The sequence below is a fragment of the Populus euphratica genome, unplaced genomic scaffold (assembly GCF_000495115.2).
Source record: "Populus euphratica unplaced genomic scaffold, PopEup_1.0 scaffold15.1, whole genome shotgun sequence".
NCBI lineage: Eukaryota > Viridiplantae > Streptophyta > Magnoliopsida > Malpighiales > Salicaceae > Populus > Populus euphratica.
The window spans coordinates 1,377,539-1,383,104 of NW_011499874.1; the positions used below are offsets into that span (position 1 = coordinate 1,377,539).

At 33.6% G+C, this 5,566-nt stretch overlaps 1 long non-coding RNA gene across 2 annotated transcripts; it reads left to right on the plus strand.

The window, feature by feature from the left end:
- Positions 1 to 3,559: 3,559 nt before the first annotated feature.
- LOC105128057 (uncharacterized) lies at positions 3,560 to 5,321 on the plus strand. Of its 2 annotated transcripts, XR_842762.1 has the most exons (4): positions 3,560 to 3,766; positions 4,026 to 4,099; positions 4,540 to 4,620; positions 5,120 to 5,321. It is a non-coding gene; the product is annotated as an uncharacterized LOC105128057 (long non-coding RNA). The 2 variants fall into 2 exon arrangements; XR_842761.1 differs by lacking the exon at positions 5,120 to 5,321 and having other exon boundaries at positions 4,540 to 4,953.
- Positions 5,322 to 5,566: the final 245 nt, after the last annotated feature.

The following is a 5,566-nucleotide window of genomic DNA, read 5'->3' on the forward strand; positions in this document are numbered from 1 at the left end:
TTAACGAGTGTCATTGGATTTTTTTTATTTATTAAAAGGATTATTGTTAAATTTATATGTATCTTAATTAATTCTATAAGTATTAAAATTAATAGTAATATAAATTTTTAATAATTTTAAAATTTATAAAATTTAAATTGATGAGTAAATTTAAAACTTAGTAAATTAAATAATATTTATCAATGAGATATTTTAAAGGATTAGCATAAAAAGAAGTATAGTGCTAGTTGAAAAAATAAAATAAAAACCAACCCCACAAGGCCGACTTCGATGACTACTAACTTCTGCGCAATTGAAGGTAATTGATAATCCCTGTCGCTTCGCTTTAGAAAAATGCTATCCTTGATTAGATGAATTGGCTCCCAAAGAGCTAATCTACCATGTACCATGGATAGCGACAGCCTCGACAAGATTTTTATTTGGATTTTATTGAATTACGTGCAACAATTTTCATTGTTGCAGCCTTTAATCAAATATTAGATATTATCTGTACTCCCTTGGTTGCTGGCACAGAGGCAGCCATGCTTATTTCCCATGTACGGTCACTGTTTCTTCTCCGGGAAAAGAAGTTCCGGCGAGGCTAGATAAAAGAAGCCATTAGTTTAAACGGACAAAAATAAAGTCACGGTCAATGTTGCCATCATGCAAGTTCCGCCGTTGATGTCAGTCACACACGATCTTGATTGGCATCTATTTAATTTTCTCCCGTACCACTTTAAATTTGTTATCGGCATTGTTCATAATTGTCTTTGGTTTTTATTGTTTTTTATGTTGTTGAAAATTGTTGACTATAAATATGGAAAGTGACAGGGAAACCAACTCCCGTGGTTCAATCTCCATAGAGATATATAATTATCAGCAATAATTACATAATTAAAATTTTAATTATTATATCGAGATAGAAAAAAGAAGATAACTAGAACTTAAGAAGACAGAATTCATTCTAAAACCCTTATAAAAACATATTCATTCCTTAATTAAATAAGTATTTGTGTTTTATTAATTAGTCATTTCTTATTTCACAGCACCAGCCAAACCCACCTTAATATCTGATTCTTGCAAGAACAAAACTAAACGTATTTGAAACCTAACTCCTCATGTATCAATGTTTTTCACAGAGGCCAAACCAGAATTTCAATCAAGAAACCAAATTCCAGACATAATCAAGTCAAGATTCATGCTGGATAGGTTTTATTTGTCTCTCAACATTGAGATTAGAGGGTATTTTCTGCTCAATATAAATTAAAAAATTCATAATTGAAATAAACGAGTCCAAAAATATCATGGTCCCCGCGGAGACAAGGTTTATCCAGTGCTTCGTCAGCAGTGACGCATGTTGTCAGTGGGTCCACATCATGTGTTGACTTGACATGGCAGACAAAAAATGGGGCAGGCAAATCTAATAGAAAAATAAATATATCTGAGCGGGAACCGAGTGCCAGAGCAGCTGAGAGTGAAACGACACGTCTGCCATATTTTAGATCAGGACCTCGTGTTAATTCCGTGTTTGGTTTTACTATCTAAGATGATGTACGTTATGGCATAACTCGAATAGATTTTTCATGTCACGACAAACAAGTCGCCATCCTGTGTTTTTGTCATGTCCGTACTTGCAAACTCGTGTGTACTTTTACGTATGTAAGCTGCGTGCTCTGTTTCTCCACTTGATGTCTTCTGTCTTGTGGATGCGTGTACCTGCCCTCGCCGCCGAACTCTGTGGAAGCATCTAGCATCTTTACGGGTTTTGTTCAAACATAACGGGCCCATAGAAAAAATCTGGACACAAAATCAGATGGTTAAATCATTCAAAAACACTAGTGTTTGACAGGGAGACAAAAGATATTTACTGCAAGCCTTGGTGTAGCTTCTACAAGGTTCTACAATGCAACAAAAAAATAAATAAATTCGATTGTCTGGAAAACAGAAGGTTAAAATGTCACCACTTGTGTGATTTTAATGTTCAAAGATAAAGATCGGCAAAATTTATGTTTTTATTTCTAGGTATTTGTAAAAAATATTTTTGATTTTGTGCTCTGTTTCTCCACTTGATGTCTTCTGTCTTGTGGATGCGTGTACCTGCCCTCGCCGCCGAACTCTGTGGAAGCATCTAGCATCTTTACGGGTTTTGTTCAAACATAACGGGCCCATAGAAAAAATCTGGACACAAAATCAGATGGTTAAATCATTCAAAAACACTAGTGTTTGACAGGGAGACAAAAGATATTTACTGGAAGCCTTGGTGTAGCTTCTACAAGGTTCTTTAAAGCAACAAAAATAAATAAATAAATTCGATTGTCTGGATCACAGAAGGTTAAAATGTCACCATTTGTGTGATTTTAATGTTCAAAGATAAAGATCGGCAAATTTTATGTTTTTATTTCTAGGTATTTGTAAAAAATATTTTTGATTTTTAAAAATATTAAATTAATATTTGTCTACTGTTTTATTATGGTTTTGATGTGATTATATTAATAATAATAATAATAATTTTTTTTTTTGATGTATTTTTAAATTTTAGATAAAAAACTATTTAAAAAAAACATCTTATAATACAATTCTAAATATCCTGGAAATTATAGAGTAAAATGTAACTTCTTAAGGGGTATATCACGGGTAGATGAAAGAAAATCTACTCATGTCAAAATTAATAGGTGTAATTTGCGGTATTAACACATCATAATATGAAAATATTAAATAAATATTAATTTAAAATAAAATATAAAAAAATTAAATTATCTTAAAAACATTTTTAAAACATAAAAATAAACAAAATCTACTCTATTTTTGAATTTATCAAGTCCCATAAAAACTTTTTTTTTTTCAATAAGTGGATATCTTTTTAAAAGTTACAATGGATTAGATCGCATGCATGCGTTTGTTATGAATGAGATTGGTAGAATTTAGAGGCTTGTTTTCAAATTAGTTTGAAAGAAAACCAAATATGTATCAAGTTCCGGGTCAATAAATTATCGGATCGAAGTGCTAGGTAAACTGAATTTAACTTACCTTTTGCTAATAAACAATTCACTTTGCTCGTGGTTGTTTTAGGAGTGGATCATGCTGATTGATTATAACCAGCACAACCTAGTGACCTTACCAGAAGAAAGGAAGGAAGACAAAGCACAAAAGGTTGCTTTGACCGAAGTAAGTATCGGAGATGCCTAGAAAGCTCATATAAATTGATATTCTTGTAACTTCATTAACATTATTAAAATTAAAAGAAAAGCTAAGGCATAAACCCAGGGAGCTGTAGATTGGAACAGTTCCTCAAACACATAGCCTGCTGATGTGTTCTAGAGTTCTTGTTGGCTGGCTTGATTTTGTTTTTGGTCTGGCTTCGTCTAGGTTCTGTTTTTAAGTCACAAATGAAAGGTTCAAACTCAATATGATTTCAAGATGGCCGAAGGATACACTGAGTAAAAGAAGAATGGCTTCAATTTTTATTTTTATTTTGTGGTGGGTGCTGACCAGCCCAGCACATGTAAAAGCAAATGTTAATTCTTAAAGCCTGGGAAATATCTGACCTTCAAATATTTTTATCTGGGCTTGACATTTACCCAGAGAAGGATTTCTTTCCATCTGACAGAGTGAGCTTACCTTCACTTCTTCTCCATCTTGAAGCCAAAATTCAAATTTATGCTCGAACGAAAAGCCAAGACTCCAGATTACGGGTTTGATCTTCAATACTTAATCTGTAATGTCCTTTAAGGATACTAAATTTGATGAAAACGAAGATGATCACACATCTCACAGTGATTATCTCAAGGTACCGTCCGTTTCTTCAAGTTCGTGGAAGTAATTAAATATATATTTTAAATCTGATGGAGTGATGGTTGAATTTAAATATTTTTATGTCTCTCCAAAAGCTCAATTCTCGTGAATCTGATCATGAGAGATCATGACCTTTAGTTTCTCGGAACCTTATCATTCTGAATTCTTTGAAATGTCAAAACTAAAGTTTGCTTCTATTTTATGCTGTTTTTAAAGATTATATTGTGTCAAAACTAAGATTAGTTTCTTGACAGCAAACGGAAAAGTGGTTCTGAATCTGGCATTGCTCCACCTGTCGGTGCTGTGCTACCTGGTGCTGTTGTGACAGGCCTGTATCCACTCTGTACATAGGTCTTACAGTTATGTACACTGGGTTCTTATCATATAGCTAGTAATTTTCAGCTGCTGCTTTCGCTATAGTCTTGTAAATCTTTAAATGGTTATTCCCAAGGACACGCGCTTCTTTTCCTTGTATAGTTTTTATCTATTGCTTATTGCTGAAATCGTGAAGCATCAGTCTGTTGTTTGGTTGTGCTTGTCAGTTGTCATTTGGCTAAGAAAAGTTAGCTACCAGTTCTTAGTTTCCTGCTCTGTGATTATGTATCTTGTTAAGATGCTGATATTGAGCACTGCAAAATGTTTTCGTAAGAAGATTATTTGTGTTTTCTTCTCACAATCTTTGTTTCCTGCTTTAAAAACACCTTTATAAAAGCACAATTGTTTACTATTGCTTCTAGAATTCTTACCAGTATTATGAATGCATTGCAGGAAATATTCACCTCAGATAGACCAATGCTTTATGAATTGTAGGATGAACGCTATGAGGTTTTTCTGTACTGATTCCACGAAGTACGTGGTGCTATTTTGTTGCAAGTTTAGTTCATTGAGTGGAGCTTTGATGACAATTTGTTTTAAAAGCTCTACTGAATTCGAACAATACGAGTTTCTTTTTTTTTTTTTTGAAATCTTCATACATGCAGCTGCATTGCGGGCCTAACATGCTAATTATTATGAATTGGAGAGACATGATATAATATTTAGTAAGATACCTTGTTCATGGTGTTTCATGACTGGTCGCAATCAAGGTGGAGAATGTCTTATTTTGAATGTTTCTTTATACGACTCTTAACAATATTTATGGTGATTTCCTTCAAAATATTTGGAGCAAGTTAAGTTTTCTTACTTTCTCATGTTTTAAAATAGACAATCCCAGCATCCTTTAGCCATGCAATGGCTGCAATTGGATGGAATACTGCTGTTCGAGGTATTTCAGCATCTCAATGTGCTCACATGAGTAGTTGTGGACTTTTATTCCATTATGAAGCATGATCCATGTTTGAACTTGTAGGCGATGCTGTGGTGAATGTATACGAAAATCACGATGACAAAATCGCGTTTTTACAGTTGAAGGAGCAAACAAAGCAATGGTGTTAGACGGGATTGTTTAATTTTTAGGCATGCCATTGTAAATTATTTTCCTTTTCTTGTCACAAACTGCTAGAGGCTTATGATTGCATAGCTTGGATTATAGTATATTTTGCTTTTCTCTTGACGGTCGGCATATTGATTAACATTAAATGGAAAATACTTTCGGCACATCAATTTTCCACGCAACAAGATGATGCAAAGCCTTTGCTTTCTGGAGTTTTTTCCACGTTCAGGGTTGGTTGTAACTTATAATCTTGTTGATGACGAGGGAAAACGTGCTTTTAGATGATAATCAAGGCACTTCATATATCTTTTGACAACAAATAACTAATCATGAGTTAACCTGGCTTGCTATTTGGCAAGAATT